The following is a 13,838-nucleotide window of genomic DNA, read 5'->3' as shown; positions in this document are numbered from 1 at the left end:
ACGGGAACTGCTCAATTAACATTTGCAAGTACAGTTATATGGTAGATATGCAAGGGCCGTAGCCACCACTGATGTCCTTGACTCTTAATGGCCATGATTCCTTGACTCAGCTCTAGACTGCATCTTTGCTTATTCATGTTTCTTCCATGGCGCTGCCAAAAAAAACACCTTTTTTTCCTTCCACAACCATATTATTGTCTTTTTTTGCTATGAGGCTGAGACTGTTTTTATGCTATTTCGTTAGCTACACAGAGATAGTGTATACGCTACTCTTTGTGGTGATTTAGTAGACCACTGAGATCTTGATTCTGTAGATACCTTATTAGGGTAGCCCCACTGAACCCTCGGTGTACTCTGTTACAGGATGTGCTTGCCAGGAGGATGGAAACCTCCAGCAGTACTCATCAGGTCTTTTACATAAACACTAGCATATAAAAATATTTTTCTTTTTAATATTTTCAAACACTTATCTAAACAAAGTTTATTTATAACTAAGAATAGTGAAATGTTTCTCATTTTAAAAAGACCATACAGGATTGTGAACCTGAGAAAGGAGCAGGATTTCTCAGTCGACAAGTTTAATGCTTTATTTTGAGTCTTAGTCAATTAAGGGAAAAATGAAAATGATACTGTAAACATACTTGAAAGCATTTTATCTTGATTCTAAAGGTGCATTTGAAGGGTTTTTCACATCTGAATAGAAATAGCATAATAATCAGAAACGTAATCTCCCAAGAGCTGACAGGAAAACAGAAAATAAAGCAAATTTAGCCAGTACAATCCCATCTGCATGTTACTCTCTTCTTCTGGGCAACCTCAGTTCACATCCAGTCTAACAACAGATGAGAGACAGACGCAAAACAACTATGTTAAACTATAGCCATGCTATTATTTGTATATTATTATTATTATATGTATAATTGTTAGAGAGAACTGCATTCAGCACTTGAGGAAAGGCCATACAGACCACTCTGAAAGCAAGTGCCATCACCAGCTGGGAGAAGATCGAGTTCTGTCAGCACCTTCTTCACGTCGGTCCCAGACTAACCTTGTAGCCTTGGCCCTGGCTCAAAGTCCCTCACATTCTTGGCAAAGCCTGTTGCTGAGGGATGAGCACAGACAGTGACCAGCCTCACCAGCCCTCCCATTTCTCAGCATGCTATACCCCCTCAGCAGGGTAACAACCCTGCCTGTCTCTGAACGCATCTTCAAAGGCAGCCCAGCCATATAGCCAACCATGTATTCAATAGCTGGACCTCATCATACTGAACCAACCCAGTAAAACACCACCAGTTTCTATAGCACCCTCGTAACAAGCTTTTTAGACACTTTCTCAGTTTGCCAGAGGTCAGCAGAACGTTAATCTTTTCTGCAAAATATGACTCAGATAGAAAATGCTCAGGACCATGATACTAGAGCGGCAGATATCCTCCCCTGCAGGACTGACTTTTCTTTTAATGACTTTCCAAAGACTTTTTCCCTCCAGTGGGAACAAAAAGAATGCCTGATGGATATCTTCTGCTTGGGCAAGACCATATTGGACTGGCTCCACACCAAACCAGTCAGTCAGAGACATGAACCAAAGATAAAATTCTCAATGAAAATTAAAACACACTGTCAGGGCATAACGCAGGAACAAACACATCGAAGACTCATGGGGATATATACGGTCCAGACAACTTACTGGAGTTTATAGTTGGCTGGAAAAAAAGTTACCAGGACAAAGTCTTATTTAGAAACAAAGAAATTAGTGCCTTGATTAATCCCAAGAAGGCAGTAAAGTTACAAACACTTGTAATACATATCAGATATATATCTTATACTGCAATCTAAATAGCAGAGCTTTCAGGGACAGAAATATCCTAAATCCTCTTCAATGATTTCCACTGCTGATGAAGCCAAACACATTTCCATTAAGAACAAATGCTGTTCATTGGTCTTACAATGCATGATTTGGGCACTCAGATACTTCCGCAGATCCTTGCAGCTAGTGGCTGTACTTATTTAGAAGCATGTAATATTCTGCACAACATTTTCCATTGTGTCACAGAGCAGCTACGACACCATTTTCGCCTGTGTTTTCACATTCTCTTCTGCTTTTGTGGTTGTGTGGGTGGACAGGCATGGGCAGGACATGCGAGTCGCAGTGAGAAACCCATGCGTGTGTGAGCGCAGGCAGAGGAAGTGGCCACGCATGCATGCTCGACTGAGACCCTTCCAACTGTGATTCCAGGAAAACCTTGCATGGCCTTGGGTGGAAAAACAGGTGTTCAAATAGTAAAATTAGCATGAATAGGGAAACTGGACACTCTTACTGCATGTTCTCTCATGCTTTTTATCCTAGTAAATTAAAATCTGACTGAAAATCTCTGTATGGCATGCAAAGAACAGAGAGATAAATGTCTACTGAATTTTGAGTTGCCTCAGTGCAGTGTGTTGCGTTGCCAATGCGTTCCTGTGGTTTTCATTCCCACTGCTTTCTTTTCTAACCTCCTATGCTCATGGGTGGAAGTTCTCATAAAAGGAACGGTCAAGGTAAAGACATGGCATTTTAACAAAATGCCATCTTACCTTTCTTGTGGATCCACACTGGTCTCAGGCATATATGGATATGTGCGTATCCTTTGCCATAGTCCTGGTATTCTGAAAGCAGAGCACAACATGGATTGCATCTGCTGTTTAGGTATGTAAGCAACATGCAGAAGAACTGCAATTCCTTCTCTCCCGTAAAATATAATTAAAGCACAACCCGGTCCATTTGAAAAGCAAAAATAACTTTAAAAAAACACAGCACTTTCTCTAGAGAGTCTTATGAGTTGTAAAGGTAATGCTCCTTTCGACCAAGGATGATATATCATACTCTGAGTGGAGGCGAAAACCACTAGGGCAAGAAAAATAACCCCAACTGTTCCCTTAGTTTATAGACAAGTTGCCTTACAAACTTATCCTAGGAATTCCTCAAACATGTTCTGTCCCACAGCCAAAATATGCTGAATTCTAGCAACAGACCTTAAACAAAACACAAGGCTTCAGGGAGATGCACAACAGCATGAGCCCCTGGCTGTCCTGCTTTTGGACGACTGCTGAGAGGAGATGTGTCAGTCTCTAAAATAGTCACTCGGAGAAGGTCTAAACATCACTTACCAGCTTTTTTCTCCTAACAAAACTCCCAAGGTTTTGAGAGGGAGGACAGATGAGGGACACAGCTGCACACACATCAGCAGTCCTTTCCTTGCAGTCTCACTGTGTGCCAAACACATGCACACATACAAATACGTCACACGTGTGCACAGACGAACGCACGTTTCTGCACCCCAGCCAAGGTTCAGCGGGAGGAGTCAGCATGTTAATCCCATTTGTTGCAGCACTTACAGAACAGCAGACTTACACAGATCCTGCTAATATAAACGTAATTAGAGAGGAGAACAAAAGGGATCACAACTCCTCATTCACACTAGGGAGAAACAACTCTTAACAAGTCATGTAGAAAACTACGCCTATCATCTCTTAAATATTTGGACTAGAATCTTAAATCATTTGGTGCAAGTTGTCTCTCAGCAACTCCAGACCTTAAAGGCTGAATAACTGCACAGCTCTTTCAATAGTGAAATAAATATTTGTCTTTACAAAGGCAATACTTCCTTGTTTCCAGTTAGAACTAACATTAACTGTTAGGAACCAGCACCCTTAAAAAAAACCCAAAACTTCCTGTACAGCCAAGAACATTTCACATGTATGTACTTAAGATCCTTTTAAAAAATTACCTACTGATCAAGAAAGCAAATTATTTGCATTTTTTAAATAATAAAACTGAGGACCACCACAAGCACAACTGTAGCACGCTTTCTTTTCTGAGGCATAGAACAAATGTAAAGACAATGGAGGAAGGCATGAACTCTTTTGTTTCTTCTCACAAGGTCAGTTCCCACAAAGTTTAACTTGGAGCTTGATTTGGGTTTATTTATGCAAGTCATTCGGTCTTAAACAATGGGTTTACCAGGATTTTGTATGTCTGCCTGCCTGCCTTTCTGTTCTTCTTTTTACATTTTCCACTTAACATTTTGGGAAGATCCAGTCTGTTAACATCAGTGCAACGAAGACAGCATTTTCAATGCCTTGCTAAGAAGAGACAGAATTGTTCATAGGCTTGAAATTCGTTTGATATGTAGCTCCTCTGATGGAGCATAGGTAAAGGACCTGATTCTGTTGGAATAAATTGCCCAGAGAAGTTTTGGATGCCCCCTCTCTGGAGGTGTTCAAGGCCAGGTTGGATGGAGCCTTGAGTAGCCTGGTCTAGTTGAGAGGCATCCCTGCCCAGGACAGGGAGGTTGGATTAGATGATCTCTGAGGTCCCTTCCAACCTATGCCATTCTATGATTCTATGATTCTACCTTTAAAGCCCATGAGTCTTTTTATTCGTTGTACTGACTTTGAATTTAGTTTCTATTTCACCATTAGCTACAATGCTGTACAGGTGAAGAACAGTAGGTCATGTCAATAATCCATCAAACTGCTGAAGAGCAAGAAACGTAATGAAAGGTCAATGTTCACAAGCAACAGAAACATACTTCAGAGCAATGCTGTGGCACAAAGGCTATCAAACAGCTGGCTGAGGGAGAGCAGACTCTGCCAGACTAACAAGGTAGCCAGACTAACAAGGCTCTTCACTCTAGTGCCGAAATGAGAAGGGAAGCCAAAGACTGGAAGCAAATCCAGGCCACTGTCAAGGGAGAGTGAGGAAGAAGTTGTTAAGGGTAAGAACGATGAGCTCTGGGAACCATCCACTAACATAAAATGCCACTTGGATCTGTTTCTCTTGAGGGTTGTAGGTTAAACCTGAGGTCTTTCCAGAGGCAATGCTCTAGCCAAACGTTTGCTGGAGAGCTCAGGGCCCTTTGATTCTGGTGGCTTACAGGAGTCAAACTAGCAGGTTTAACGGTCCTTTGGGCCTCTGCAAAGTCACCATGTCAAATACAGAACTCTAACAAGACAGGGGATGAGTGGGGTACCCGTGGGGGCAAACATGCCAGAGTCCCCCAGCTGCTGTTGCCTCTGCTACTGCCTTTGCAACCAGAATGATCAGCGTCTGAAGGGAGCCTGGGTGGAGGTGGCAGGGAAGGGTGTTAGCCTTGGGGGCCAGCCAACTTTCTTATCATTCTGAAGCAGGCTATTTAAAAAGTAAATTCAAGGAGTTTTCTTTGTTCTTTGCAGTGAAGGGAGTCTTGTGGGTGAAACCAACTGCCCCAGGAGCTGTGGTAACATCAGGTCCCAGAAGTGCAGATGCCTGGGGAAGCTGAAGGGCTGGAGCCAGGCGACAGAGCAGGGGGGACTGTAGCCAGCACTCTCCCAAACAGAGTCCCCTCAACTGTCATAAAGTCAGGGATTGATATTTGCTTTCCAGTGCTGCCTGTGCAGCATGACCATGCAAGTGTTAGTGCATTGTCTCTTTGCCTCTTAGAACTGTCGAGCTTGTACCCCGTGTTCCTGCATTTGCCCAAAACAGTGGAGTCCAGTCTCCTCTGGAATCAGGCTCTAGTGCAGATCGTGACCAGGTTTGAACAAGAATCCCCAGGCTCTGAGCCACTCATACCTTGAGACTGTGGCCCTTTGAGGGCTCACATTAGCTCTGGGAGCCTTTGGAGGGTGCGGCCCCCTGCAGAAGCCCATGCCCTTGCTCCCTTGCCTGTCTCTGCTCACTGTGTGGCCCCAGGTACCGGAGCAACCACCTCCCTATACTTGAGACAAATAGGAAAGTTACTCTGGGGAAAGCTGATGTGTGAACTTGGAGTGCACCAGTTGCTTGGTGAGAATCACTTGGGAGCGTGTTGTCATGTAGCAAAGCTCATCTCTTTTTCACGGCTTTCCAGGGGATTTCAGGGAAGTAGCATGAGAATGGGCAGTGTCCACAGAGCAGCTGACACCCTACCAGTTCACATCCTGCTTTAGCCCAGGATAGATTACTACTTTGTCATTAAAAACAAAACCTCATTTTAAATATCATTAAATTATGGCAGATCATTACTTCTTTTAGTAGAAAAAAGCAAGGTCTTCAAAACTTCTACTTCAGAAATAAAAGTCAGGATGAATTATCTCTGAGATTCGTCTAGACAAAGATCACGTTATTGTCTTGACCCATTCAGGGAAGCACTTACTAGCTCTCTGTGATGTAGTTCTTTTCTAAATCTCTGTCTTTTTTATTGTTGCTTTCTTTCTCAATTTTTTCCTACTAAACCTCCACTACTAAGAAATCCATCAGATGACCTCAAAGGGAAAAATAAAGTTGCAATCGATAAGCTGCAAAACAAAGCTGAGAAATAAAAAGTCACTTCTCTCAATCTGAGCTGTAACTGGTATAGCAGTGTACATTGCTCCACCAAAGCTTGCCTACATTACATCATACCAACATCAGTGATGGGAAAATATGACTATTGCAACTGTGGCTATTGCCCAGGTTGCCCAGCTGGGTTGAATTGATTGAATTTCCTAATTAAGGTCTAGACCCTGCCTACAAAAGGCGGGCCATTTCCTCCTGCCTGTGGGAGATGCAACGACATCCTTGGAGCTGCAGCCTAGGCTGGTGAGCAACAGGAAAAGGACAAGAGACCATAATTGCGATATTAGTTAGAGACAAGTGCAAAACAAAACAAAACAAAAAAGTAAAGTGGTCAGGAGAACTAGAATTAAAACATTACAAAATATTGCACATATGCAAACAATGATGCAAGAAAGTTCAGCACTGGGAGCTGAAGAAAGACGTCGGAGAGCTGATCATCAGTTGATGAGCCATGCAGTATTGCTTCTTGTCTACTTTCTGGGGCAAGCCCTACCCTGGTGTGAAGAAGAAAGAGGGCTGCACAACCATGGCTGCGTTTCACAGCATAACAGCACACACAAAACCAGAGAGTATTTGAAGGTAGATCCCCACCTGTACTCATTGGAAGACTGATGGCTAATGACATGCCTCTAATTGTACCATTATTCAGTGTATTATACCAATTATGGAATCAGTCTTAATATCCTGACCACTACATCTCCTAAAAGACTGGGCTTTTAGGGGAATTCAGCCAAACCACTCATCTGTCCTACAACCACATTTTCAAAAGCCCATATGCCACACTATGCTGTATCTACAGTTTGTATTGCAAGTGGTATTGGAGGGAATTTTTTGAGTCATTTAAGGGCCTGAACAGCTTTTTACAACAAAATGGAACAACAGTTCTCATCAAATCTGCTCCTAGTCGTAGTAGTAACATTTTTTTCACCAAATAATTCAATAAACAGCATAAGACGTGCAGATTTCAGTTCCTGTTCCTTGCCTGATACTTGGCACCCGTATCACATCCTGTTGTGTTACACAGTTTCCTATTTGACTGTGCTATGAGGAGAAATAAACCTTTTTCTAAATTTTCTAATTTCTAATTCTAGAGATAACATTAAAACATTATTTTAGGTATGTGATGAGCATAATTTTGGTCTGGAAACTGAGGTATCCAGGAACACAGTAGTGTTTTTCTTCAAGGAGAAATATTTTCATATCAGAGATTGAAATCTCTGGACCCCTTGGGTCCAGAGGAGGGCCACAAAGACGATCCGAGGGCTGGAACACCTCTCCTATGAAGACAGGCTGAGAGAGTTGGGGCTGTTCAGCCTGGAGAAGAGAAGGCTCCGTGGTGATCTTATAGCAGCCTTCCAGTACTTAAAGGGGGCCTACAGGAAAGCTGGAGAGGGACTTTTTACAAGGGCGTGTAGCGATAGGACAAGGGGCTACGGATTTAAATTGAAAGAGGGCAGATTTAGATTGGATATAAGGAAGAAATTTTTCACTCAGAGGGTGGTGAGGCACTGGAACAGGTTGCCCAGAGAAGTTGTAGATGCCCCATCCCTGGAAGTGTTCAAGGCCAGGTTGGATGAGGCTTTGGGCAACCTGGTGTAGTGGAGGGTGTACCCGCCCATGGCAGGGGTGTTGAAACTAGGTGATCTTTGAGGTCTCTTCCAATCCTAATCATTCTATGATTCTATGATTGTTTTCCAAAATTTGCTAAGTTCTTTAGTTCATGGCAATGGCTTACAGCAGGACAGATGCATGTTTGCTTTCTACTGTAGTATTAAGAATATTGTTTACTGTATCTGTTGTTTTTAAAATAGATTTCTGTATGGTCCATTTAGACTGCCAGTTTGGAACATCATATCATTATTCCAAACCCATGCTTAATATGTTTCTTTATCTCAAACCAGAGCACATTCAGTTTAACAATGTAATACTGACGTTATAAAAAACATAAGCAAGTTACAATTAGATCTATGAAATGCTCAACAATATTTTTTCTTTTAATCTGCTTCTTAAAATTCTTGATGCCCAGTGAGATATAAAACCAAAATCTTTAATTTGTACAACAAATATCTGCTTTGCATTTTATACTTATGTCCTCAGAGTGAACTTTAATCTGGAGCCTTTACAGAAGTATATTTGCATTTGAAAATATCTCACCTGTTCAGCTATTGCCAACACAGCTCTTAAGCTTTTTCTCTGAACATTTAATTAGCTCTCTTCCCAGAAGATCACGATGATCAGAAACAGAGATCTTAATTGTATGACTGAGTCTATTACAGTTTGGGAAGGCTGAGGTTTGAAAGTAGATTTGGTAAAGTCCTATATACCTAAACGTTTTAGTTGTAACAAGAGATCAGTCATTTTACGCGTCATGAACTCCCTCTTCATGCTCTCTGTAGAGAGTTTTCCAGTCATTAATATCCGGACTTAGCTGTGATGGATTTTTTTAATTGCCGAGAGAATTTCCAATGTGCTGTGTGTTACGTGGGATAAGAAACGGCATGCTCAAGAAGTTGTCCTGGAAACTGACGTCTTCCTTTTACGGAATGAAAACTTCAGCTGGATGGGCTCAGACAAACCTGCTCCTTCTCTTCTTTAGCTAAAGGCATCTGCCTCTGACTTTATTCTGAGTTTGTTCTACAGCTGTACCCACCCTCTTGTCATTCTTATGGCTAATACATTAAACTTGGGCAAAAGAAAATAATCCCTCCGCAGAAGGCATTTCACACGCCAAAGCCTGTGAACTCCCATTTCCACAACAGTTTCTCTGATGCATTATCTAGTGTCCTCAAATGAGCTTCTGCTGCTCGTGATCAGAGCAAGGCATATGGGGCAGAAAAGAAGCAGAGTGAAGGAGCAGAGGGCAATTCAGGCAGCAAGAGTACTCTTCTGCTTGGGATCACTCACAACACAGGATATCCACACAGGACAACGTGCACTAAGTAGGAGAGGCTCAAGAGACATTTTAAGCAATTACACAGCGTTCTCAATACTTTTTTTCAAAATACTCACACATACAGTGAGCATGTAAAAGTATTGCCAAGTTATTCCCTTGCTTTTCTTAAAACACAGGAAAACAACTGTCTCATTATCAACAAAGAACTGTGAATGCCAGTACTCCTTTCTAACAACATAATTAAATATATGAGTCCTTTCCTTCTCTTGGTAGAAATACATCAGTTGCACAGATGCACAATACTCACAGAGCACGTCATGCCCTGAAACTGGTATTATACAGTGCTACAAGTGTCCTCTTTTGCATGGGGCAGTCATGAAATTTGGGTGTTAAAAGCAATCTTTTTGGCCAATTCCCAGAGTCCCTCACACAACAAAACTGGAAACAGAGAGCATAGAGAACGAACAGACAGACCATTGTTTTCTCTTAGCTCATTCACTTCCATCGAGCGTATTCTTGGCAGTTCTTTTCCATAGCATCAGGCTAAGCTCACCATCTCAAAGAGTCTTCACAGAATCATGAAAAGTTTTATTTGGAATCACATCTTTTCCCTCATTTTGTCACCAGTCTGTTCTCGGCTTTCCTGTTTTACTCCAGATGTCTCCACTAGTCAAGAAAATTATTTGCTTTTATGCAAACTGTCCTCTCCTCATCCTCTATTTTTAAGATGCAATGTCTCTCTTCCACTTGTTACTTCTGCTAGTCTCTCCGTAGACAAGAGAAGAAGCCTTGGAAAAGTGTTGCAGTATCGTTCACGCCTCATACGTTCTTTTGCTCTTTACCCAGACATAACCTTGCACCAGTAGCCAGGGCTACTGTGATTTTTCTCGTGACTTTTTTCTCCGTTGCAAGCCATATTTTACTAGCTTTAGTGTCACATGCTAAAATGTCCACACTGCAAAAGCCAGAAATTTGTGGAGACCATTCCACAAAGCTTTAGTATATTTCACACATCACAGTCATACATTTACAGATGGAAGAACAAGAAGGGCACAAAATCCCTATTTCATGTGACTATGGTTTTGCTTATCTGGCATCGGTATGCTCAATATGGACCACTGTTCTACAGCAGCAGAGATCTGCTGCTCAATATTTTATTTCATGATGTTTCTCTAGAAGAAAGGAGGATTATGATTCTTAAAGCAGTGTTCAGTTCCTTTTGTAAGGCTATTTTTGATTGCTCTTTTACTTTACGTTATTTAGGCTATGCCTTTTGCCTCCTTTTTCTAGCATCAGATTAGCTTTCTTGCTCTGATTGCGACTCCTTTTAGTCTTTTGATTGGTTTCTGCTCCTTCTTCTGCCATATCTGCAGTGCAGGTGACACACCAAAAGGCAAACAAAGTGCTTTGCAGCTCTTTTGACCAGCCTTCTGAGTGTTTAGTGCACCAGCCAAAAGTGACAGAGAACATACAACCACCATAACACGCACTGGGGAGGCTGTACTACTTTCACTTGTTTGCTTTACGTTGAAGACGTAAATTTAGCGTAAATTACACTAAATAGCGTAACATGGTACAACCTATTGTTTCTGAGTTAAGATGAAGACCAGTTAGGCTTGAGGTCAGCTGTTGGATTTCCAATACTTCTTCTGGTCCTGTGAAAATAGCTGCAGATTTTTATTTTTCTGCATTCTGGGGCAAGCCCCCCAAACCAAGTGTACATGATATCACTTCAAGGTTTTTCTAGTTAAAGTTATTCTCCCATTGGATGCAGTGCATGAGCTGGATCGTTCTGCTCATCTAGACAATGTACTTGTTTAAAATGTGATATGTACATGAGCGTTTGAGTAGTCCCTACTCTAGGTACTCCTTTTTAATGTGTTTTCTTTAACTATGTCTCCACTGTCCGCTGCAAGCTCGCTACACCTTCATCGCCAATTTGTCTCCTAAGGTTGGATGTTATCTTACTGCCTCCTGTTTTGTCTTGGCATGTTCGTGCGTGATGGGGAGAGGTTCAGTGCAGGCAACTGACTGGTGATCATACCTCTCTTTTGGTTTTGTCACCGTGTCATTGTGCCTACTGCTAATGACACAGCCATCTGCTTTTCAAATGGGTGACATGTTCTAGCCACCCTAAAAACTTTTCAGCATTCAGATATCCTCTGCTACTAATTTTATGTGCATTTCTTTCACAGCTGTCCTCCTCCAAAAATGGTTCAAGTCCTCCACATCACATACAGTCACGTCAACCATTTTTCAGTTGTCCCCCAAAAGTGTTCAATTTGTCTGAGAATTTCTTTTCTTCTATATATGTAGAGAAAGGTATGTTTCTTTCACAAAATCTAATCAGTCTCTCTGGATTCTCAATAATTGCATTAATGAGCTTGCCACTGAAGATGTGTGTTTTCCAGATACATCTGTCTCTTGGTATGATACCCATTTTAAAACAATCAGCTCTCTAGCTCTCTGGTATGTAGATCGCTTCTCTGTCTCACAGACTGGAAAAATTAGAATATTGTTTTCCTCCTCTTTTTTTTTTTTTCCCAATTGTTCCCAGTGTTTCTAGTTTCAAAGTCAATAGGCAATATATTTGCCACACACAAGCCATAGGAATTAGTTTCTTCTTCTGACAGCCTTAATGCGTTAATTTAATTGCGTCAAATGGTGCAGACACACATAAGAGGGGACAAATTCAGTGTCAACAATATGTTTTTTTTACCAATACTCTACTTTAGAAGCTCACCTGTCTCTGCCTCTCTCTCACACTGAGACACACACACGTGCACACATGCACACAGGAGGAGGGACCAAGTGGATTGTCTTTGGGCCGCTTCTGTGTCTCAACGGAGAGTGCAGTAGCTACCTAAGATTGCAGCTAGGTACTACAACTGGAATGGGTTTTGCACTTTATCAACCTCAAACATCTCAATTTGCTGAAGATCCATCTTTCCTGTCATAAGCCTGATCAGAGAGCTTTGCATGTGGTTTGCCTTGTGACTATCCTATATTGTAGCTTTTTTAACAAAAGAAAACAAATAAATATACATTTTTGCATTACTAAAACTAGACCTGGGGAAATGAAAACAACTTCTGATAAAAATTCACTGTATTCTCTGATAAAAAGGAAGTCTTATCATAACTTCCAGAGCCATGTGGAATCAGCAGTAGTAACTTTGAAGTTGGCCCTTCTTAGAGATGGAGATCGCACCAGATAACCTTCAGAGGTGCTTTCCTGCTTGAATTTTTCTATAGGCATATGGTAGTAGGAATGAGGAGTCACATCTTTGATGAAAACTTTTCACATAGGGTATTCAAACATTCTTGCCTGTTATCGCTCATCTTATCTTTGATGTGATACTTGCAGGGGAAAGATCATGTAACTGAGGTCTGTATTTTCACCCTAAGCCAAATAACTTACTGCTAGTAAGTGACATATTAACAAATCTATATCTAAATGAATAAAAATACATTGCTATTCAGTATAAACAGAAGGAAGCACATCAGCTGCAATGATCCTCCACTGCAGCTGCTTCTCCTTTTTCGGTTGTGTGGAAAGAAACAGGGGAGCACTCCTCAAGGAACATCTTACATCTAACGGCAGTGATTTGGCAGTAAGAGTCTGCTTTTATTAACTGCAGGGTTGTTCTGTGTGTGCCATAGGAATGGAGTCACTGGCAGAGGAACATCCTTACATTTCAAGTCCTCTGGAGAATTCTGCACATAGGGGCAACCTAGGACCTGCCTAAGGCTGAGCCTTAACGAAACACCATTTAGAAGGGAAATAGGAGACAAAGTTGCCTTATAGATTAAAAACTTGTCAAGGATTTCAGGCAATACATATTCAAAAGCCTGGTACAGGCAGAGCAGAGGTTTGCACCTGACTTTTCCAAATCCCAAAGAGTCTCCTGGGTATGGAGACACATTTGCTTTTCTTCCTTATTCTGAAATCCCTTTCCACCAAAACTGATGCGTATGTGTAGTAATAGATCGTTCTTATTCATCATGTATGAAGAGCGTGATAGAATCATAGAATGGTTAGGGTCAGAAGGAACCTCAAAGATCATCTAGTTCCAGCCCCTCTGCCATGGGCAGAGAAATCCTCCACTACACCAGGTTGCCCAAAGCCTCATCCAACCTGGCCTTGAACACTGCCAGGGATGGGGCATCCACAACTTCTCTGGGCAACATGTTCCAGTGCCTCACCACCCTCAGAGGGAAGAATTTCTTCCTTATATCTAATCTAAATCTGTTCTCTTTCAGTTTAAAGACATTGCCCCTTGTCCTATCACTACATGCCCTTGTAAAAAGTCCCTCTCCAGCTTTCCTGTAGGCCCCCTTGAAGTACTGGAAAGCTGCTATAAGACCACCCCGGAGCCTTCTCTTCTCCAGGCTGAACAGCCCCAACTCTCTCAGCCTGTCTTTATAGCAGAGGTGCTCCAGCCCATGGATCATCTTCATGGCCATCCTCTGGACTCACTCCAACAGCTCCATGTCCCTCTTGTGTTGGGGAATCCAGAGCTGAATGCAGTATTCCAGGTGAGGGTCTCACAAGAGCAGAGTAGAGGGGCAGAAGAAACCATTGCAAAGAACATCAGAAGAATGCATTCAAAC

This window comes from Tauraco erythrolophus, chromosome 1 (assembly GCF_009769465.1).
Source record: "Tauraco erythrolophus isolate bTauEry1 chromosome 1, bTauEry1.pri, whole genome shotgun sequence".
NCBI classification, from domain to species: Eukaryota; Metazoa; Chordata; class Aves; order Musophagiformes; family Musophagidae; genus Tauraco; species Tauraco erythrolophus.
Note: the sequence above shows the minus strand (reverse complement) of the source record.